The 24,229-nt window shown below is 33.5% G+C and overlaps 1 non-coding gene across 1 annotated transcript; it reads right to left on the bottom strand.

The window, feature by feature from the left end:
* Positions 1-18,693: 18,693 nt before the first annotated feature.
* On the bottom strand, positions 18,694-18,837 carry LOC144234523 (U4 spliceosomal RNA). The gene has a single exon (XR_013336003.1). It is a non-coding gene; the product is annotated as a U4 spliceosomal RNA (small nuclear RNA).
* Positions 18,838-24,229: the final 5,392 nt, after the last annotated feature.

A 24,229-nucleotide genomic window follows, 5' to 3' on the forward strand; every position in this document is an offset into this window, starting at 1 on the left:
TGCTGTGTCGGTCTCCCTCTGTTTCTCTTTTGAGAGGTTATCCAAAATAACACACCAGTAATTCTTAATCAGGAAACTATTCTCAAGGGTAAAACATGATCAGCGGTGTCCTGGTTCAAGTTAACTCAACGAGTCACATATCTTATCATTACTGCTACTTTTCTGTGTTTACAAACATCATCTTTTTCTATTTGACATTAAAAATTGCTCTCATTCTCATCTTAAAGCCGCTTTCCTACATTTTAAAATAGACCCCGCCCACGAGAGCACCTCCAAAAATAAAGGAAGGGTACTTCCTGTCTCTTATTTTCATTTTTTGCAAAAGTTTCTCTGTTGCTATTTTTTAAATGAAATTTCATTTTTAGGATTTCCATTGGCTGTACGTCCATTTCTCCTGAATGCAGGTGAAGAAGGAAATAAAATTAAAACAATGTGCAGGGAAAAAAAGTTCTAGATGTAAGCCTTTTGGCTTAACAGTTTGTAGGTTTTCATATCCTGCAGTAGTTTCAGGTTTTAATATATATGAAAATCAGTGGTCTTGTATCTATGCATATGTGTCATCTATAATATAATTTTGACAGATGGTGAGCTGGATAAATCTAGTCCCTGACTATAGAAAACCTTGGCTTGACTTGCACTCTACCAAAACTTGTTTAAAAAGGCATTCACACGTATTTATTTCTTAAAGAAAGATGCATTTTTTGGCCTGCCCTTATTTCTCATGGAGATGCTGGCATCCCCATCTTTGACGGTCCCCTCACACATTTTACCTGAGCTGTTGTGACTTTATTTTTTTTTTTTACTGGATTATTCCATGCATAATGCGGATGACTATACTATTCTACATCTCCTCCTTATTAAAAATAAATATGTTACCTTGCCCCTGTTCGTACCACCTAAAATTCTGACAACAATATCTTAGTTAGAAAAATACAAACCTTAGAAACCAGGAAGCAGTTTCTGCCACTCGCAGCTCCAGACAGACTGCTCATTGAAAATGTAATACACTGCTGCCGTGTCACAGGTCAGCTGGCAAATGGCAATCTGAATTTTAAAAGGAATATGAATAAAATTCTGTTTTATTTTGAAAATGAACTTTCTGCCCTCCATCATGAATCCAATATATGTCTTAATCTTCTATGCTCTTGAAGCCTGCGGCTCCTGGCTGAGTCCTTTGACTTCTGAACCTAATAAGGAAATAGGTTGTTTTCCCATCCTCGTCTCATTTTTAGAAGGGCTGAAACAAACAGTCCCCTATTTCAAATGTAATTGACAAAGCATAAAAACATGTATGTTATATAATTTTCGGTTTGCAACCAAGCTCAGCACTGGGATGTTTTATTTTTAAATTTGATTAAGACGTGATACCTTTGGAAATGTGCTGTCAAGATTCAAAATCAAAATTTCCAAGTGTACGATTCCGTGTTTACCTTAGAACTGTACATGTGACGCTGATAAAGGGTGGAATAGATAACGGTGCACTTCAATTGGGAACATTTTCATTTAACCTGAACACTATTTGCAGCCAGACAGAAAGATGTAGAGACAGAATTCGAAACATACATTTATGGCTGTTGTTGCTGTTTAAAAATCAACTGGGTATATGCTGTGTCTGTAGCCATGTTTTTTTCCCCCTTTTTTCTTAAATAGAAGTTAGTTCATCATTATGCTCGTATCTTTCTAAATTGAATGTTTTCACATTCATTTAAATTCATGACTTCTAATTAGAAAATAAAATGCTCTTCTTTTCAGAAAAATAATATTTTGAGTTTTGAGCGCGTTTGTCCTCTTATTTAAAATTCTTAAGAATGAAATATTGCCAGGCCTTAATTACTGCTGTTCTTTTTTTTAATAAAATAATTATGGGAGCTACTTCTTAAAAAGAGAAATGGTAGAATGAGAAAACACTTAAATAAGTGGAGTTAGGCACGCTATGCTGCTATTGTATCTCATAATTATATTTGTGTAGCATCATCACAATCTCACTAATCATTCCAAGGAAATAAATGCTGACATTTCATTGAGTGTGTGTGCAGGTTGTGTGAGAGGGAGAGAGAGACAGAGGCACACATGCGCAGTTGAGCACAGAGTTATTTTGATAGTTGATTTGTTTTAAACACAAAATTGTCCATTACTGTTTTTCAGAATATAGCTATATTTTAGATTTTATGGGATATTATATGGTCATTCTAAGATTGTAGCAATAACATATTTATAGTGACATCCTAATTATTTAATGGTAGAAAGACAGAGAACGTTTTAAAGTTATTTAAACAGCTGTAGCTAGTCCCCACTCCCTTTCCTGATATTCCAATAATATAAGAGCTCAAATAAAGTGTAAGCTAGGTAGGCTCAATAGAATCACTTACAGTTCAACAAATAATTATTGAATATCTAATATAGTCCAAATATTGAATTAGGAATTAAATATACAAAGATGAATAAGAAATGGTCTAGAAACAAAAATATGGATCTTTTAGTGGGGACAATCAGAAAAATAATAGATAATTGCCATCACGTGAGACAAGTAAAATGAAAAGGGGGGAGTAAAGTTGAGATAGAAGCACATAGGAGGGCAGATAACCTGGTGGGAAAAAGAAGAGCCCAGGGGAAGCTTTGTGGGAAAGCGCTGTGTATAAGAGGATTCGGAAAGGAAGATGTGGAATAGGTCACATGAAAAGAAGGTTAGATTACCGTCCTACAGAGTGAGTTTATAATCTGTAAGCACACTATTTTTAAAGTTGTAAAGGAAAGGATTTGCATGTATGATGGATAACTGAAAATAAAGACAACAGATTCCATATTGTGCACAACTTCTTAGTATCTACTTTACTTCTTCTCCAATGTATATCAGCTGTGTAGTTTGGAAGAAATTAGTTCCAGGTCCAGAGATACATGTTGTTTAGAGTGAACCAGTTAAGAGAGGTGCATTTCCATAAACAGTTATTTTTCCGGGAACTTAAATTTAGGTAAATCATCTTATAATGATGGATTTTTAGACATTTTCCCTTATTTCAACTGTGAGTATATGACCTGGTCAACAAAATTATACTACAGGGGAGTGATTTTAGTTCATGGCCACAATAGTAGTAAACTCTTTCTCCCATTAGTATGAAAGCAGTAAGGATGCTAGAGCTGTAGTTATCATGGCCACATTTCAGACAAGAAGAGGGACAAAGCACAAAGGTACACGTGCCAACTAACTCAGCCCCAACAAAGAACCTTTCTGGAAACCATACCCAGTGAATTGTGTTTTTATCCAAGTGGCCAGAACTATGTCCAATGTCTACTTCTAGCTCTAAAGTAAGTAGAAATTGTACCTAGCTGGCACACATCCACTCCAAAATAAATTAGAATTCTGTTAGTAAAGAAGAAGGGGAGAATAAATATCATTTAGAATATTAACAGTTTCTAATATGTAGACACTGACTTGAAAGTGTTCATAGTTTACTATGGAAAATAGCATATAAAAATACAAACCACTTAACTTTCTACTTCAATAAACAAATCAACAATATATTGTTAAGGAGAAATTACCTTACATGGTGGGCTTTTACTTGTAAGAAATTAGTAGATTACATTTTCCTTTATATAAATTCAAAGCAGTTTCTAACACTAATACACAACAAACTCCAATATTACAGAAAATAAGTAAATAAACTAATAATTTCTGAACATCAAGAAGCACCATTCTCTCTGGATTGATTCTCTGATACATTGTTACAGAAGAATCAGCAAAAGCCAAACCAAAGTAGAAAGCCAAGGCTGTGGTCATAATTTGAGGCTGTGGCCACCTTATGGGAAACAGTGAAAACTGCCTCAGGTACCTAGTGAAGGCACTCAGTCCCTATTGCCATAGAGGGCCCCAATACCACATTTTCTGAAGAGTTTATACAGTTCCCATCAGGCATAAAATTCTTATGTGGCAGAAATATCACCACACATTTGATCTTGGATAACACCTTGGTATTAAGTGAAAGTCACAACCAAGGAAACAAAAACATCAGAGAAATCTGATAAGATTGTGTTTATCTAATTGTTAAAAAACGTACACATGAAATAAGAACAGGTGATTATGAAAAAACGAGAAGTTTTGGAAAAAATGCCTATGAAACAAAGTTTTGGAAAAAATGCCTATGAAACAAAATGCTTATTGCAATAAAAATTTTACCATGATGTGAGGTCTAGATAGCAGAATGGATATTGCTAAGGAGCTAAGAAAATATCCCTGAATTGGGCAGCCTGTGGCTCAGTCAGTTAAACATCTGACTTTGCTCAGGTCATGATCTCATGGTTTGTGAGTTCGAGCCCCACATCAGGCTCTGTGCTGACAGCTCAAAGCCTGTTTCAAATTCTGTCTCCCTCTCTCTTTGCCTCTCCCTACTTGTGCTCCGTTTCTCTCTGTCTTTCAAAAATAAATAAATGTTAAAAAATTAAAACAAAGAAAATCTGCTCACACAGAGCAGATTATATAAAAAGATATAAAGAGATATAAAATATAAAATATAAGCTAAGAAATATGGAGGATATATTGAAAAGTTCCAATATACATCTAAGAATAGGTCCAAAATGAGACAATAGGATTAATAAAAGGGGTGAAAAGTAGAGAAGAAAAAGGATTTTCCCTCCAATACTAACACAATAAAATATTTCACCAATAAACATCAGAATTTTTTTTTCAGACCACAATGTTTTTACAGTTCATGTTCAACAGAATGAGAGTTTTTAAGTTTGGCCTTAAAAGTCTCAATGAAAGGGGAAATTACTTTAAATCCATAATGGTTTTTCTAGCTTCATAACCATATAAAAGCTAAGACAAAGTAGAAAGGTTTTTAGTCATACAACAACTAAAAGAGTCAACCTATTATACACATTAATAGAAAATGCTCTTTAGGGAAGAAGAAAGAAGAAAGAAAAAAGAAACAACAAGAGAAAAGAGTCTAGGATGAAAAAGTCTGTTTCACAAAGCATCAATGGGCAACCTCAATTAAACGTGAGGTTAAATATAAATAAATATTGATAGTGTTAAGTATTTACTTTAGTACCAGTCTAAAATTATTATTCCAGATAATAGCAATATCAGTAATGGTCAAGAATGTATGAGGATAAAAGCCAAGCAAACTAAAACTGTATTAATATTCTTACCTTCAGTGGAATGTATGGGACAGTGAAGAATATTTTCACAGGCAAAAGGATGCTCTGGTTTCTATGACACTAAGAGTAGACAGAAGAATAATTGTTCACAAAGACAATCTTGTGAAAATCAAAAAGCAGTTTGACAGAAAATATCTACAATGAAAATGCTGAAGTACTATCTAGAATATGTAAAAAAAGAAAACCTTACAATTCCACAATACAAAACAAAGTAATTATCTGAAGATGATAGACACTTAATAGACATTTCACACCACCAGCGCGCGCGCGTGCACACACACACATATACACACACACACACACACACACATCGAATGGCCAAAAATCAAAAGAAAATATTGTCAACATTAATATTCTCCAGAAAATTTCAAACTGAAAATATGGTGAGATGCTATCATACACATATAATAGAGAGGCTAAAATTTAGAACATTGACAATACCAATTATTGAGAGAGATGTGAAATCGATACATTGCTTGTTAGAATGCAAAGTAGTATGGTTTGGAAACTATTTGGCTAAAATTAAAAATAAAAACAAAAACATTGTCCTTTAGTTTAAGGGTACTAAAACAGGTAGAAATTCTATATAGTTTGATGGGAATGTAAATTGCATAACCATCTTTGAAAAACTGTTTAGCAATTTTTTAAGAAATTTAAATGCACACAAGTCTACTCAACAATTGTATTCTTAAGTATGTCTCCAGCAAAATAAAAATATATCACTAACGAGCTCCTAGGTGGCTCAGTCAGTCGAGTATCTGACTTTTAATTTTCATTCAGGTCATGATCCCATAGTCATGGGGTCAAGCCCCACATTGGTCTCTGAGCGTGGAGCCTGCTCAAGATTTTCTTTCTCCCTCTGCCCTTCCCTCCTACTTATGTTCTCTGTCTTTCTAAAATAACAACAACAACAGCAACAATAGCAACAACAACAACAATAACAATAAATATATCACTAAAGACCCAGTAGATATTCAAATAATAAAAGAATATTATGAACAACTCTAGGAACATAAGCTCAAAACTTAGATAAAATAGAAAAATTCCTTGTAAAGCACAAACTACCAAACTGACCCAAGATAAAATAGGTACCCTAAATAGTCCTATACTATCAGTGAAATGGAATTACATTTGCAGTTAAAAAACATTCTAGTAAAGAAATCTTCAGGCCCACGTGTTTCACTGATGAATTCTAACAAACATTTAAAGACCAAATAAATCGTGTTTTGTACAATATCTTCAACAAAATAAAAGAGCAGAGAACAATTTAGTGAGGCCAGTATTACTCTGAATTAAAAATCAGATGAAGACAATGCAAATAAAGAAAACTACATACAAATATTCCTTATGAAGACAGACAAAAATTCCTCAATAGCCTATTACCAAATCAAACCCAACAATTAAAATAGCAACACATTATGGCTTAATGGAGCTTATCCCAGAATGCAGTAGTCAATATTTAAAATCAATGTAATTAATTATAATCCACACAATTATATCAATGGGTGCAGAAAAAGCATTTGACAAAATTCAATACCAATTTATGATAAAACGTGTAGCAAGCAATAAATAGAAGAAAACTTTCTCAATATGATAAAAATCTAGGGAAAAACCCTACAGCTAAAATCAGAATTAACAGTGAAAGACATAATGTATTTGTTTTCAAGATAGATGACAGGGCAACGATATCCATTCGTATAGCTCCTACTAGCATTTTATTAGATCTAGTCACTAATATGGCAAGAAGAAGAAATAAAGCACCTACAAACTGGAAAGGAAGAAATAAAATTCTCTCATCTGTATGGGCATGATTATCTACATGGAAAACCTCAAAGAATCTACCAAAAAAAATTATAGAACTAATAAAAGGTTCATCAAAATCACCAAATACAAGGCTAACAATAATAGAAAAAGCAGTTACATTTCTATATACTAATAATGAATAATTGGAAATGATTTTTTAAAATAATATGGACTATAGCTCTATCATAATAACACACATACCTACAAATCTAACAAAACACTTATGGGATCTGCATACTAAATCTACAAAACATTCATAAAATAAATCAAAGAGAACTAAATAAATGGGTATACCTGATGTATTCATGTTTTCAAAACCTAAACTAAGTAAAACTTTCAATGATCTGAATATTCACATAAAAGTTTAACACAGTTCTTATCAAAATGCCAGCAGATATGTTATAGATATAAACAGGATTACTCTAACATCTATATGGCCTTTGTATCCAGAATTTCATATCTGTGTGGATTCCCTACATGTACACCTATTAATTTTTTTGTTAAAATAATGAATAAATAAATCCTGTGTGGAAAAAGAATTAAAATAGCTAAAAGAATTTTGAAACAGAAGAATTAAGAGACAGAAATCACTCTACTAGATCTCAAAACTTACTGTATAGCTATAATAAACAATACGGTGTCGTACTGGCAAAGGGATCAACACACAAATCGGTGGAACAGAATAAAGAATAAAAAGCCTAGAAATAATACCACACAGATAGAGCCAACTGATATTTGACAAAGATGTAGAATCAATTCAATGGAAGAAAGATAGTCTTTTCAATAGTTTCAGAGAAATTCAATACCCACAGGCCAAAAATAAAAATTAACCTTGAAATTAAATCTTACACAAAAAATAACTCAAAATGAATAGCAAATTTAAATGTAAATCTAACTTTTAGAAGATATTATAATAGAACATTTTGAGAACTAGGGCTTGTTAAAGAGTTCCTAGACATGACACTGACACCAAAAGACTGACCCATAAAAAAAAACAAAAAACAATAGATTTTTTTTGGGAAACCACATATATGACAAAGGACTTACATCCAGAATTTGTAACAAACTCTCAAAACAGTATGAAAATGAACAACCAACTTTAAGAAATGGACAAATGACTAAAACAGACACCTCACCAAAGATTTACAGATGGCAAGAAAGCACATGAAAAGTTTTACAACATCATTTGCCATCTGGAAAATGCAAATTAAAACCAAGAGGAGTTAGCACTACACACCTGGTTGAATGGCTAAAATATTCTTTAAAGAATTACTGTATCGACACCTGGGTGGCTCAGTTGGTTAAACGGTCCAACTTCGGCTCAGGTCATGACCTCATGGTTTGTGGGTTTGAGCCCCGCGTCAGGCTCTGTGCTGAGAGCCTGGAGCCTGTCTTGCTGTCTTGGGATTCTGTGTCTCCCTCTCTCTCTAACCCTCCCCTGCTCTCTCTCTCTCTCTCTCACTCTGTCTCTCTCAAAAATAAATAAAACATTAAAAATTTTTTAAAGAAATACTGTAAAAAGCAAATGTTGGTAGTGATATGAACCCGCATTCATTGCTAGTGGAAACACCAAATGTACACTTGGAAAACATTTTAACTCTTCCAGAGCTAAATCTACTCTAACCTTACGACTCAACAATCCTACTACTGGATATTCACCCCAGAGAAAGGAAAACTTCTGTTCTCACCAAAACCTTTACACAAATATTATTTGTAGTAACACTCTGCATAATCTCCAGAGCTTTAAACAACCTTAAATCTTTCAACAGGTGAATGGGTAGCCAAACTGTGCTGTATCCATACAATGGAAGGCTATTTAGCAATAAAAAAAAAAAAATAGATGAGTTAGGTGATCAATATTACTATCAACAGTGAAATGTCATGTTGGTAGTAAGTATCTGTGATATTATGTGATGAATATGGCATATTATTTTTGTGATCTTCTTCCTAAAGCCCATAACCTTTTTCTAATCGTGAGGAAAACCTCAGAAAAATCCCAGTTGAGAGACATGGTATAAAATGCCTGACCAGTATCTTCAACACTATCAAGACCCTGAAAAATAAGGGGAATATGAGAAACTGTCACAGCCAAGAAAAGGCTAAGTTGACATCAGTAAATGTGATGTAGTATCGTGAATTGACATTAGGAAAAATGAAGAAAGTATGAATAATGTAAGGACTTTATATTAGTGATAATATAGAAATATTGGTCCCTTGATAGTGGTAAATATATCATACAAATAGGAGATATTACAATAGAGCAAAGTGAGTATGGGTTTTATGAGAATTCTGCATTCTACCATAATTATTTTTATCAACAAGGTCATCTTACAATGAAGAGTTCACTAATATCTATTTTTTAGATGTTTATTTTGAGAGAGAAAGAGCAACCACACTAATAGGGGAGGGGCAGGGAGAGAGAGAGAGAGAGAGAGCAAGCCCTGGGCTCTCAGTGTCAAGACTGATGCAGGGTTTAATCTCACAAACCATAAGATCTCCACCTGAGCCAAAATCCAGAGTCAGACATTTAGCCAACTGAATCACCAAGGCACCCCTAAAATGTTTTTAAGTGTATGGAAAGAAACCTTACAATTAAAATCAAAAGTGAAAGAAAATATTACAAACTTAAGCAGCTAACTATTGATATGTACAACTAGCTTTTGTTATGTAACTATGAATCTCACATATATTACTGTGAGTAACAAAAGCCCAGTCTCAAAAAGGATGGTAGATGTTTCTAGTATGTTCTCAAAAAGACTATAGTGATGGAGAATGAATGCTTCAGTGATTTTCAGGGGTTAGGAGTTGGTGAAAAATTTGACTACAAAGTGATAGCACTAGGAAATTTTATGAAACAAGGGAGCCATTTTATATTCTTTCCTGCATGGGGCTCTGTGCTGACAGCTCAGAGCCAGTAGCCTGCTTTGGATTCTGTGTCTCCCTCCCTTTCTCTGTCCCTCTCTCATTCACACTTCTCTCTCTCTGTCTCTCTCTCAAAAATAAATAAACAATACAAAAATAAAAGAAAAATATGCCTATATAAAGATTTTTACAGGAAAGGTCATAGCAATTTTATTAATAATAGTCGGAACCTAGAAACAATCCAAATGTATATGAATGAACAGAGAAAAGAATATACAAAGTGTGGCATAGCCACAGAATGAAATATTACTTGGCCTAAAAAGTAATATAGATTTATCTCAAAAAATTATGCTAAATGACTAAACTCGATCACAAAAGATTACATACATGCAATATGGTTCTACATGCATATAAAAGTCTAGAAAAGGCAAATCTACTCAAGTAAAAGAAAATAGATCAGAGGTCTTCTGGAGTGAAGGATAGAGAAGTTTCTTGGGAGCAGAAAGGAGTTGATTGCCTAGAGTCTTGAGGAAATTTTGGGGTGATTAAAATGTTCTATATCTTAATTGTGTCAGTGGTTACACAAGAGAATATATTTGTCAAATTTTGCTAAACTTTATACTTAAAATGAGTGTATTTTGTTGTATGTAAATTATTTTTCAAGATTGATTACTTTTTTAAGAAAAGAATGTACCTTTTTTTTAAGAAAAAAATAAACTGGGGCTATTTGAGAGGGAATGGGGAAATCGTTTGGAGAAATTGATGTCATTTTATTTATTTCCATTTATTTTCATATACCCTGTAAATGATCTCCTTCAACTGGTTATTGTCTGATTAACCAATTAAATCATTAAAACAATTTTTGTCTGTCTTTATTTATTTTAGAGAGAGAGAGAGAGAGAGCAAATGGGACACAGGGGCAGAGGGAAAGAGAGAATTTAAAGCAGGTTCCATACCATCAGCCCAAAGCCCACCATGGAGCTCGATCCCAAGATCGTAAGATCATGATCTGAACTGAAATCAAGAGTCTGACACTCAACTGACTGAGTCACCCAGGTGGAGCTGATCAATTAAATTCTGAATGTAGATAACAGACATTAGCTTCAGAAATTATTCCATAATCATGAATTTAAAACCACGCTGTCATTGTCATCTGTTATTTTTTAGCATGAGAACAGTTTGTCATATTGTTCAAACAGAACAAGGACCAGGTATCTGTGATGCAACTAGAAAGAGATCCCTCATTCATTTGACAAAGAACAAAAGAGATTGGAAGCCAAGTGCTGTGATATGGGATTAGGGTCTAGAGAGAGCTTGTCCCATGAACTCTTGGTGACAAAAAAGCTGTCACTCTCTCACCACCTCCAATAGCATCTTTCCTATTTTTTTCTTTTCTTAAAAATTGTATGCAAGAAAGCATTTCTCCCTCTCTTTCCTAATTATTTTAAATGTCGCTAACCTAATTGGTCTGAAATAACAGTTATGAATTTTTTTAGAAATAGCCAAATTAAATGCCTTATTATATGTTTGTTAACTGGCCATTTGGTTTTCAATTTATGTGAACTTCCTATTCAAAGTTTACCACTTATTTTCATAAGGTCTTTTTCTCTCTTATTGTATGTATGCAGTCTTTATAACACTAATCCTTTGAATGTTGCATGTGTTATACATATTTCTACTTGCGGCTTGTATTTTTCTCTTATTTATGGGGTCCTCATGTCTGTATTTGTAAATATGTTTTATATCTTAGAGAGTTAGTCCATCTAATTTATCTTCGTGAATCTTTAAAGGTAAAAATACTTTTTCTTTCCTTTTTTGGTGGGATTGGAAATAAGCAATTTTGTACTGGCAAATATATTGAATATTTTATCTTTCTCATTGATTTTTAATGTCTATATTTTCATATATCTATTTATATATATACAGGTGGGTCTCATTTACAAATTGAAAGTAGCTCATTTAAAGAGTATATAAAACCAAATGAAAATAGTAAAATGACTTGGTTTATTTGCTCTTGATTTATTTATTTTGCCAATGCTGAATCATCTGACTCAAATTAGCATTATATATTTTTTTCTTAATTATAAAAACAGCCCCAATATTGTCCCTCTTCTTCAAAATCACCATGCCTATTCTAGGTCCTAATTCTTTAACTTATTGTAGGATTAACTTAAGAGGTTATGTAAAATAATCATTGTAATTTTGTTTGAAATTGCAATCAAATATGGAAGAGTTTACATTGTATGATAGTAAGTCTCCCATTTATCAACATGAATATTTACTTGCATCTCATCATCTGTGTCTACATTTTATATTATTTATTGATGTTAGATTTAATCCTAGGTATTCTATAGTCTTTAGTATTTTTCTGGTATTACCTTTACATTAAATTATAGTTATATGTCTTAACAATGCTTTGCTGGCATATAAGATATAGCCTTGATTTTGCATAATATGTTGTGTCCACTTATAGATCCATAGATTTATTTGGAATTTACACTGTCCCTTTATTTCTTCTTCAATTTCTAAACATGTTTTTCTTTTACTTATTCCACTGTTTAAAATTTCTAATTCATTATTGAACAGAGGTGTGATAGAAGGCATCCTTACTTTGTACATAGATTTGGAGGAAGCTATCGTATTCACTTTGAATAATAATATTTTGGAAGGTAATGGTAAATAAACAATCAAGGAAATATTTTTTCCATTTCTAGTGTTATAATATGTAGTGTATTTTAGTATTGGCTTTTTATTAAAATTTTCTAACTATTCTTTCTCTACTTTATTTTTTAATGTAATAGCTAACTGGATAGGCTTTTGTGTCAAATTAACCTTGAACATACCAGTTTGGTGATTTTTTTAAATGATATATTCATCAATGTTCATAAATAGGATTGGTTTTAATTATAGGTTTTCTTATATATCTTGCATTGTTTGATATAGAATCTATCCACAAATTCCATACATTGACCAAATTTTCTATATTCCATTTTTCTTGTGCTGCTATGGAAATTAATCATTTTACTTCTCTCTTTTGGGTATTAATCACTAAGCTTTTAATCTATATATTCAGCCAAGTCAAATGATAGTAAATATTTTTCTCATTCTCATAAAAAAACAAACAAAAACAAAAAAAGTGACTACTGTTACAATAATACCATTATGATTATAAGCATAAATATAAGAACTATACTATAATATTTTTAATTATTTTGCTAAATATTGATTATGTATTCCACTTTTTAATTTTTATTTGTTTATTTTTATGATTTTAGTTTTATGTAACCTCTACACGCAACATAGGGCTTGAACTTACAGTTCCAAGATCAAAAGTCACATGGTCCACCCATTGAGCCAGCCAGACATCCCCAAGTATCCCACTTCTGAGAATTCATGGGTTAATAATGCTGGGAAGTATTCAGCCATTATCTCCTGGACTATTATCCTATTCTTTCCTTTTTTAGAGCACTGCATAGTTATATAGAGGCTATTCAATATGCCTAGGCTTTATCTTTTTTGTTTGTTTGTTTTGTTTGAGTCTAGCCTTTAATCTTAACCTCCTTAGTATTTCATCTCTTTTACTCTCCTTGCTGTATTTAAATTTTTTTTCAAATTCTTTTATTTTACTAATTCTCTGTTCAACTACGTCTAATCTGATCATTGACTTTTCCACTAAGATATTATGTCATTTTGTTCTCATTTCTTATAGTCTAATTTAATTCCTGTTCAATCAACTTATACTTTATTTTATATTGCCATGTTCTATTTTTTGGTTTTCTATTTTGCTGTTTATCGACTTATTCCCTTAAACATATAAATTATGTTATCTAAAGTCTAATCTTGCTATTTTTATTTGTATAGTCTCCTAATTATAGTGTCTTTTTAAATCACCTCATGTGTCTTGTAATTTTGCAGTGTGCAATAGATTTTATCTATTGGATTATTTGCTATCTGGCATTGGTTACATCTGCCTCTCAAAGGATCAGTAGTGAAAAACCACTTTTTTCTTTCAAATCATCATATATTGATACTTCTACAAGTAAAATAAAAAGTAATTATTAGAGGGGCACCTGGGTGGCTCAGTGGGTTTGGCTCAGGTCATAATCGCATAGTTCATGAGTTCAAGTCCTGCATGGGACTCTGAACTGACAGTGCAAGGCCTGCTTGGGATTCACTTTGTCTCCACCCCTCCTGTGCACACTCTCAAAATAAAGAAATAAACTTTCAAAAAGTAATTATAATAATAAATATAAATTAACAGAGACATAAAAATGCAAGTGCTAGATTTTTTAAAAATAATAGAACAAATTTACATTAATTATTCTGTCAAACTGCTACAACCATTTCTAACACTCACTTTCTGTACCTATCTTGTCACCGACAAGTAGCAATCATTTCATGAAGGAGCATCAATCCACAGATCACATTCAAGTTCGCACTATAGTGTTCTAGAATGTCTTTGCATTTGCTCTGTCTTGTACAACAGATTAATCATTGGTGTGAGAGAAAAATTTACCTTTAATTGGTGGCTGAAAGATTCTCAGATTATGTGGATAAAGTACATTTGAACATGAAACATACTTAAAATACAAGGCAATGCTTACAAATTCTCGGGAGATGTGTTTATTCTTAATAATAGACCAGGTAATGAAAGATAAGCCTGTTTCCCACCTCTTACACTGAAGAATGAATATTTTTCTTGTTTATCCTTTTCCCCTAGGTATAGTATTTTGAAGTTTACTGCTGTTTGTGGAAGTCCCAGTGGTAATAGTCCAGCATGTGTGGGCATAGATTCACGATCCTATTCCTAAGATAGATCATAGCTTTCTATCCAATTGATCTAATTTCACTCTTGGTCATACAACCACAGAATCAAATGAAAGTTTAATTTCCTTAATTTTAAATCATGTCTTTGTTTATCATCTCTGCATTGAAAAGCATGTTAAGTTTTATCTTTATCCAATGTTTGATCCTATTAGTCAGTCTAAATTATCCTTGAACCTGATACATCCGAGCAACTAGAATCTAGATGGAACACTGATATCTATTCTTAAATTTGAAGGTCTTTCTTTGCTTTTTTGTAATTTATAGTGCTTAAATAAGTCATTCACCACACAAATGGAGGATCTCTTGCTTGCAATCACCTAATTCAAAAGTGATACAAATATGGAACTTTTAAAAATTACTAAAGCTAAAGAGAATAAGACAATTCACATAAAAAATGGCTAGAAATTTATATCCTTTTCCAATTCCAAAAAGGATGGAACTCTAGCAAATTATGTGCCATATATGTATAAGAGACATCTAAAAAAAATGATACCATGGTATAAAGCACAGGGATGGTGGAGAATCTATATTATTCAAATGCTTAAAAAAAGATAAAACAAGAGTTACAAGATTAACAACAAATTATATCAAATTTACTAAATGAAACAAGACAGTATACAATTTGTTAATTCAGTGATGGGTATTTTTCTAGGCACTTGGGTCACAACAGTTAATAATACATAATGGATACATATTAACAGAAAAAAATCAGGCCCAAAATAAATAGATAAAATACATTTTTGATTGTGGTAAGTGACAAAAAGTAGGTAGTAAACATAACCCATATTAAGTTTGAGGACTCACAATGTATAGTCGCACATTGTTGATTCCAGTTGCACAATGGAATCAACTGAAGAGCTTTTGAAAAATATTCAACTGTTCCCACTTCCCTTTTTCAAAATCTTAACTTTATTGATCTGGGTTAGAGCACAGGTATATTATGTGTTAAATTCCCCCAAAGTGGTTGAAATGTGCATCTGTGGTTGAAAACTACTTACCTTGGGAGGTGAGTCTTCAACTTTTCTACACATTAAAAGCATTTGGAGAGTTTAAATATTACAACTCCTAGGCCGCATACACATCGATCAAATCAGAATCTGTGACAGCGGTTCTCACGTGTCAGTATTCTTTCATTATACTCCAGTTGATTTCAATGTACAGCTAAGGTTTAGAACTTGTTTTGTAGAGAAATGATATCCTAGACTTAAGAAAAAAACCAATTCAAAGACCTCAGGCAGGGACAAGATACTTTCAAGCCTTGAAAGAAAGTCATAACTAATGGAAAGAATAAAAATGTTTGCAGGGCAACAGTGTGGCTTAGTCGGTTAAGCATCCAACTTTGGCTCAGGTCATGATCTTGAGGTTCCTGAGTTCAGCCATGCATTGGACTCTGCTGACAGCTCAGAGCCAGAAGCCTGCTTCGGATTCTGCGTCTCTGACTCTCTCTGCCTCTCCCCTGCTCATTCTCTCTCTCTCCCTCTCTCTCTCTCTCTCTCTCTCTGTCACTCTTTCTCTCTCTCTCCCTCTCTCTCAAAAATAAATATTTAAAAAAAAGTTTTTTAAAAAAGAATACAAATGTTTGCAAGGTGAAATTTGGCAATGATTAATCAGGAGAATGATTTACTATAATTTCTATTTTAAATATATCTTCTTGGCCGCTGCATGGACATTAGGCAATATGCTCATAAGTGTGAAAACAGAGATCTATTTAAGTAGTCCAAGCAAATGATAAAATTTAAAATGAAGATGAGTAAATAACTAAATATAGGATCGAAAAATGGAAAGAATTATAAGGGAGTATTTTGCAAAATGCTATCAAAGTAAACGAAAATCCAAGTGAAATGTCAGTTTTTAGTAAAATAAACATAAACTCTTACTAGGCCAAAAACAAATTATATTGAAATACTATCAAAGAACTGCCTATAAAAATAAACACGTTGGGGCATCAGGGTGGCTCAGTTCGTTAAGCAGCTGACTTCAGCTCAGGTCATGATCTCAGTTTGTGAGTTCCAGCCCTGCATCAGGCTCTGTGCTAACAGCTCAGAGCCTGGAGCCTGCTTCGGATTTTGTGTCTCCTTCTCTCTCTGTCTGACCCTTTCTCACTTGCACTCTGTGGCTCTCTCTTTCTAAATTAAATAAATCTTTTAGAAAAACATAAATAAATAAACCAGTCTGCACTGTTTTATTGGTAAACTCTTTCAAATAAAAAGTGAATAAACAAATCCAAATATTATGTCAGCTTATCTAAAACATAACTTTCAGAACAAAGCTTCTAAATTCTTTTTTGAAATCTACCCATCACGAAAAGTAAAACTTGACAAAGATACCAAAGCCAGACAAAATAACTGGCTACAAAATATTTTGTCTACAAAATAACTGTAGACAAATCTCACTTACTAAAATGATACCCAATTCCAAAAGAAAATATCAAATCAAATTAAGTATATGAATAAAATGACATTTTGTGGGCAGATAGGTTTCATCTTAGACATGTAAAGGTCATTTCCCTTCATAAAGCATACTAACATAGGAGGTTAATTATCAAACATTTAGAAATGTTGAATATGTATCTACAAAAAAACAAATAAATATTTTGTCACCTGCTCGTCGCTTACATTAGTTCTATGGGGCACTATATGACTGGACTCTACGGAGCCCCACTAGGCTATGTTGAGCTGGGTTGGGCTGACAGGGTTCTCTAACAACTCAGGCTGTTAGAGAAGAAGTAATCCATCTAAAGCATGCTATTCTAAAGACATAGGATAAAGAGGTAGGGTTGGGAAAAACTATACCAACCCATTTAAAACTTCTGCATTTACATATCACTGGTGAAACCAAGTCATGTGACTCATTTCAAAGTCAATAGAGTGGGAAATGTGTACAAAGAGTGGGGAGAAACAGTCACTACACAATGTATCCCCTAAAATAAACATGCATAAGTGATCAAATAAGAACCTTTATTATCCTAGAAATAGATGGGTTATTTTTTGACATAATGATCTAGAGATAGAGCTATTGAAAACCAGAAGCCAACATACATTTTAACAGCTTAACGCTAAATACATTTTATTTAAGTGATAGAAATGAAACAGATGCTTAGTTTATCAGTATTATTGAACAATATTCTGGAAAATCTAGCCACTGCAATTAGAGAAGAGAAGGAAATAAGTGGCATACAGATTTGCAAGGAGAATGACAATTTAACACTCTGTTCAGATGGTATAACTACACACACAAGAAAACTCAAGAGAATAAAATATAATCAACAAGCAGGAAAAGAATGTAGCAAAGTAAGTAGCCAATTAATACAGAAAATAGCTTTCCTGTATATAAACAATGGCAGGGTAAAATATAGAGAAAAAATTATCACTTATATTCACATTAATAATATTAATCATCATCATCATTGAGTATGCTTAACCAGATATGTACTGAATCTATATGAAAAACCTAATAAATCTATGATGCATTATATGCCAGACATCACACAATTGATAGATAGCAATATTCTTCAAGATGTTGTAGGAAAAACAATTTCTCTGATAAGAAGCTATATTATTATAATTCTCCCAAAATAAATTCATAAATTCTATTCAATACCAATTAAAATTCCATCAGACTCTTCACTTGGGGGCACTTGACAAAATGACACTAGGGTTCATAGGGGGAATAAATATGTGACAATATCTGAGAAATTTCAGAAAAGATCAGTAATGAGACACTTATCAGATATTTAAAAGGCCACTAATGAGGGATTTTTAAATAAATATTAGTTCCTTTTATATAATAATTAATATGAAGCTATTTAAAATAGATGTGCCCTTCCTATGCAGACTTCCAAAATATATTATTTTAAATATATAAACATAATGAAAATTTTAAATTTAAAAAGGCACACATAAGAGATTTCTGAACAAATAAAAGAAACTATTAAATGGTTACATATTCAGAGAGGCATTAGTGGGTTTTCTACTAGAGGAAAATCATGCACTTTTCATTGTTTGATTGCATTTTTGTTATAAGTGTGTATTGTTGTAGTTTTTGTTCTTAATTTAATTCTCAAAAAGCTTCCTAATGCTGACAGGCTTATGATATATCCAGGAATAACAATGAAATTTGTATCCTTTCAATTAGCAGTAGTCGCTCCTCGGATAACCCTCATTGGCTACAATACTGCCACTGCACAAAGCTTGAAATTTGTATCCTTAACAAATATTATATTAAAACTTACTAAAGAGCAAAATAAATTAATATCAACCTATGAGTCACTTTAATGATTTTCCTTAAAGTGTGGATGTACTGTCAATTTTAAGGCATGCGTTTGCCTCTGCAGACATGTATTCAATATACATTTCTCTGAATATAATTGTAATACTAAAGTACGAAGGACTCTTATTTGACAATACCTGAAAATTATTTGAGATTCCCATTATTTTGATGAATTTCTATTCTTCTTAACTCACTCTATGGATGTATTACTTTTCAAAAATATCTGAAACATTCTGATTTAGTAAAGAGTGCAATGACATTGCTTTGAGAGATTGAAGATTACAAACTTTAAATAAAGAGTATCATGACAGAGTGTGCAATTAATCTTCTGGTGTGCTCAAGGGGCCAGATAACTATAGTTTCTTCTCGTGAAAAAAAAACAAAACACAAGTATTATTTAAACCTCATTCTTCCCTGGTGTTTCAAAACTCCTACTGAAACATCCAAGCCATTGTGACTCTCAAATATGAATTTTTCAAATATCCAGGACATTGTGACTTTCAAATATGAATTTTTCAGGCATCGAGTGAATGCCAGAGATAACTTCCCAAAGGGATGGAGAAAGTTAGTGAAGGCTTAATTCAAAGGACCTTACCACGTACCTTACTTGCAGCAACATCACTAAAACATTTTTGCCCAGGAATCTGGCCCTAAGGAAACATATTTGATGTTGAAACAAGGTCTCTTTGCTAGTTATTTCATTGCATGTCCATCTGCTGCATTGCCAGTGTGCCAGCTCACAAACTGGTCTGCTATTTTCAGTAAGCATGTGCCAAAGCAGCACATGGTTTAGACTGGCGGATTACATAAGGCTGCGAGTATCCACTATAATAAAAATTTAGTCTTTTGCCCAGTGTGTTTGATCCTTAAATTGCTCACTGTGCATTCATTAACTCTCAAAAATTCCCTTGAAAGAGGTGACATATCACCAGTTTATGTTATAGTTAGGGAAGCTTGATAGGAGATGAAGAGATTTAACCAGAGACTCAGGTAAATCTCAATGGAATGCCTGGGTTTGTTTACTTGGAACTACAGTTTCTTACCTAAGTTATGCTTACATCAGGGGTTGGGGGGAAGTTATGGAATTCAGTATGTTATAGATTGTTCTCAACATGGCAAATATGGATATTCCCTAAAAGTAAGAATGACACTCTGGAAATAAGACAAAAACGAACATTTGCTAGTATACATTCTGATGTATTAAGATTCTAGAAACCTTGGCTTTCAAATCAGTAATTGAACTATTACTACATTTTCCTTTTATAAGTCTATTTTGGTGTTAACTTATGCCTTACTAGACTGTTCGACACTGTATCAGAAACGCCATACAGAGGAAGCTTTGAGAATATTGTCTAGTGCACAGAATTCTTTAGAAACCTCTGAACATAACTTCTTTGGAGAGATAAACAGATAATGCTTCAAATTTTGTCAACTTTTACAATCATTTTAAAGTTTAAAATTGTATAGGGACAAAAATTGTGAAAATGTACACACTTGCTATTTCTAAATATCTAATAATGGTAGTATAGCAAAGTTTCACTAGAAGCATAGTTAAAAATAGGAGTTTTGATGGGGTGCCTAGGTTAAGGCACTGACTTAACTCAGTCAGTTAAGTGTCCAACTTCGGCTCAAGTCATGATCTTGCGGCTCTCGTGTTTGAGCCCAGCGTCGGGCCCTCTGCTGACAGCTCAGAGCATGGAGCCTATTTCGGATTCCGTGTCTCTCTCTCTGCCCCTCCCCCACTCATGCTCTGTCTCAAAAATAAGTAAACTATTAAAAAAATTTTTTTTTAAATAGGAGCTTTTGAAATTTTGTGGGTTGTTAGATTGTCTTCTAGATCAAAATAAATTTCTAGGTTTGTAAAAAAATTAAACTTAAAATTTTGCTCGAGTATTTTATTAATGACTTTGGTGAGTGCTAAGACAGCATACCAATTATGTTTGTGAATTGCATGAATTTGTAGGAGATGCAGAAAATGTTCACCTACTGTCAATATCTAAAAAATTCTTGATAGGCAAAAAATAAATAGATTAACCAATCTAGTTAAAATGTGGTACTGATTAACATAAGGTCACCTTGTTCTAGAGCTTAAGAAAGTCCAACTTTACGAGAACCCAATAAGGAAGTCTTGCCTAGGAAAAAACCTTTGTGAAAAAGCCTTTGTAAAAAAAATCACACTATGGTTTAACTTCATTACCAGTGTGACATGGCATTTCGTGTGGGGCATTACAGTTTAAGAGGAATTTTAGTAAGCAAGAGTGGAGAACCCAAAGCTGGATTGTCAAGTACCCAAAGAAATGATATAATGCTTAGTTTAAGAAGTGAGTGAGATTATTTAACCTAGAGAATTTAGATGAAACACAATAAATATTTTTAAATATTTGAAAACTGCACGTGAAACTTTAGTTAGCCATGACTTCTATGATTCTAGAGGAAAAATAAAATCCAACAATTGAAGGTTACCAAGGGAAAGATTTCAATTCAAGTTAAGGAAAGTTTCTTTAAATAGAACTAACTGCTTGGAGGGCTTTATGCTGAAGCTAGACAACTATTTGTAAGTTGCATATAAAAAGGGATTCAATCATCCTATCAGACGATGGAAGGAAATGTGAGGGATTTGAAACATTTTACTTCAGTGGTCCCTTTAACTTCATACCTGGTTTAAATGAAAATTCTCTAGAAGTTAAGACCATTTGGTTGATCTAATACCCAATACATATATATATGTGTATATATGTCATGCATATTTTATCCTCACTAATGTTTGGATATAGTTAGGTCTGGGAAATTGGAAGTTTCTTATGTTGTAAGAAGTTAAGGTTTTAGTAAATATTTACTAGCTTCTTTAGAATGGAGAAATTTGGATTCCATTCTTTTTCATCCTAGCTTGTCTTTGAAATCGCCTGACTTCCTCTTAACTGTTGTAATGATTCTATTCTGTTTACATGGTTAAAATGGAATAGAGATAAAAGTGACAGCTGGGGCAGTGTGTACAAGGACAGCAAGGCGAGATAGGGGCGGGCGCCTTGAAGATGACAAGGGGAAGCCTGGATTTGCTGTAGGAGGCGAGAGGCCAAGAGTAAACGGATTCAGTAAGGAATGGTTTGGTCTGAACAACAAGAAACAGGGAAATGTTAAGCTCTCAAAAGCTTTCCAAAATAAAAGGGACATGGAGAATACAAGATTTGATATGTCCTAACCCTGCTATCTAACCGAGAGACACACAAAAGAAATGGGCAGATAACACTGGCATTTATCAGGAAGGGAGGAGATACATCCTTAACCTGGTGACTCCATGGGCAGACTACAGGCAGGAGGCTTCCTTGTTCTGGGAGGCGAGTTCAACACCCACATGGAGGGATAAGACCTGAACAAAGAGAGGCGGACGTAAGTCTAAGGACATGAGGTGGAAACCTAATGGGATTGGGCAGTGATTCCCATTTCCAAGAGCCAAAGTGACTTTTACAGTAAGCTCAGCAAGCAACTGTGCTTTCCACGTCCCTGTGCTACTAGATGGTTGGTTGTGAGGCTGCATGATACAGAACGTTGTGGATTTGCAGCCTTCTATTAGGAGCCACAGCTCATTCTCTTTTCTGTACGGATGCATATTTACTTGGAAACAAGGTGGAAACAAAAAAGGGATTCTAATATATATACATTTGGGTATACGATACCAACTCGGCATATGATATTGAAGGGCTTCAATTCTATTTTTCCCACGTATATAATATAGAAGGATATTCACTTGAAGAAGTTCTTTGTTAAATATATTTATTTTATATATGTGTACATATATATAATGAGTTTTATATTTATTTCTATTTTTCACTAATAAATGAGTTTTATCAGATGTATCTATTCAAGACATAAGTGGGCTATTACTCATTGTTATTATTAAAATATTGCTGTTTATGGGGCACCTGGGTGGCTCACTTGGTTAAGCCTCCCATTCTTGATTTTGGCTCAGGTCAGGTCATAATCTTCTGGTTGGTGGGTTGGAGCCCAGCCTAGAGTTTTGAGCTGCTGGTGCAGAGCCTGCTTAGGATTCACTCTCCCCCCCCCACCCCCTCTCTCCACCCCTGCTCNGCAGTGATTTCATCAAACTGACACTTCTGATTCTAAATCCTCTTGCATACTTATAAAGCTGAGGTCTATCTGCAGGAGCCAAAGCTGATGCCAATAAAACTCACCCCGAGGGAGTAGCTAGTTCCACAAAAGAGAGTAGTTCTTTGGCTATTCTTCAGTCATCAGCAACCAATATGTGTTCACTGTTTATAAATAACTGTTTGAGAAAACGATGTGGGTGGGGGGGGCAATAAACAATAATTAGGGTGTTTGTTTACCTCCCGAAACAGGACACTCAGGGACAATCATGTAAAAATACAGGAAAGGGAGTAGTAAAAAAGGGCATCAAGCTGTATGATACGATGTAAATATGAGAATATAGACTATGTTCAAGTCCTAACTTTACTCTAAAGAAGAGAGCAAATGAAGATCTCCAGATTGGAGAACAATTTGCAGGCTGGTGCTGGGTCTCATAAAAATAGCTTGATTGTGGGAAAAACTAGGCAACTCTATGAAGAAATAGAGATAGTCCCACTGCAAACTGTTATTGAACCCTTTTTAATCTCTTCACATTTATGTCCCTCTCTATGTCTTCCGTCGAACAAGTGACTATGTTGTCAGATATGACAAGCCGATGGCAGATGCCTAAATCTCAATATGGAATTGTATGAAGGAAAATGCCCGAATGGAACGTGAGGGAGAATCCCATGAGACACCTTTGGGTGCTCAAAGTGGTCAGACTATTCCCTAGATCTGAAATGCAGGGAATTTCACATCTGTCTTCCAAGCACCAGAAAATTCTGAAAATCTACCTGTGGGATGATGAACTATAGCTTTTAAATGGTTCATGTGAACATACTGAAAGACATCTTCATACTTTTATCTAACTAACGCCTTCACACTTCATGTTTTTTTTCCTTTTTAAGAGAGGAACCTAGATACACATTTTAAAATAATAATGAAGCCTAAGTACTAATTAATTAATAAGACAGCCACAGAAAGAGAATAAAAACACATGAAATAAATTAGCATTGCTTTTTTAACATCATTTTTTAAATTTAACCATGGTAAGAGTATTATACTTACAGTCTTTAATTTTTAAAACACTCCTTATGGCTTAATAACAAGTCAACTGAATCATCAGGCTTATCGTATACTTAAAATACAGGTATCTGGTCAAATTCTAGTTTGAAATAAATTTTTTAATGAGTTTATAATAAAAAATTTTGAATAAAAGACCATTTGTAAA

The sequence above is a fragment of the Crocuta crocuta genome, unplaced genomic scaffold (assembly GCF_008692635.1).
Source record: "Crocuta crocuta isolate KB4526 unplaced genomic scaffold, BGI_CrCroc_1.0 scaffold154, whole genome shotgun sequence".
In the NCBI taxonomy this organism is placed as follows: domain Eukaryota; kingdom Metazoa; phylum Chordata; class Mammalia; order Carnivora; family Hyaenidae; genus Crocuta; species Crocuta crocuta.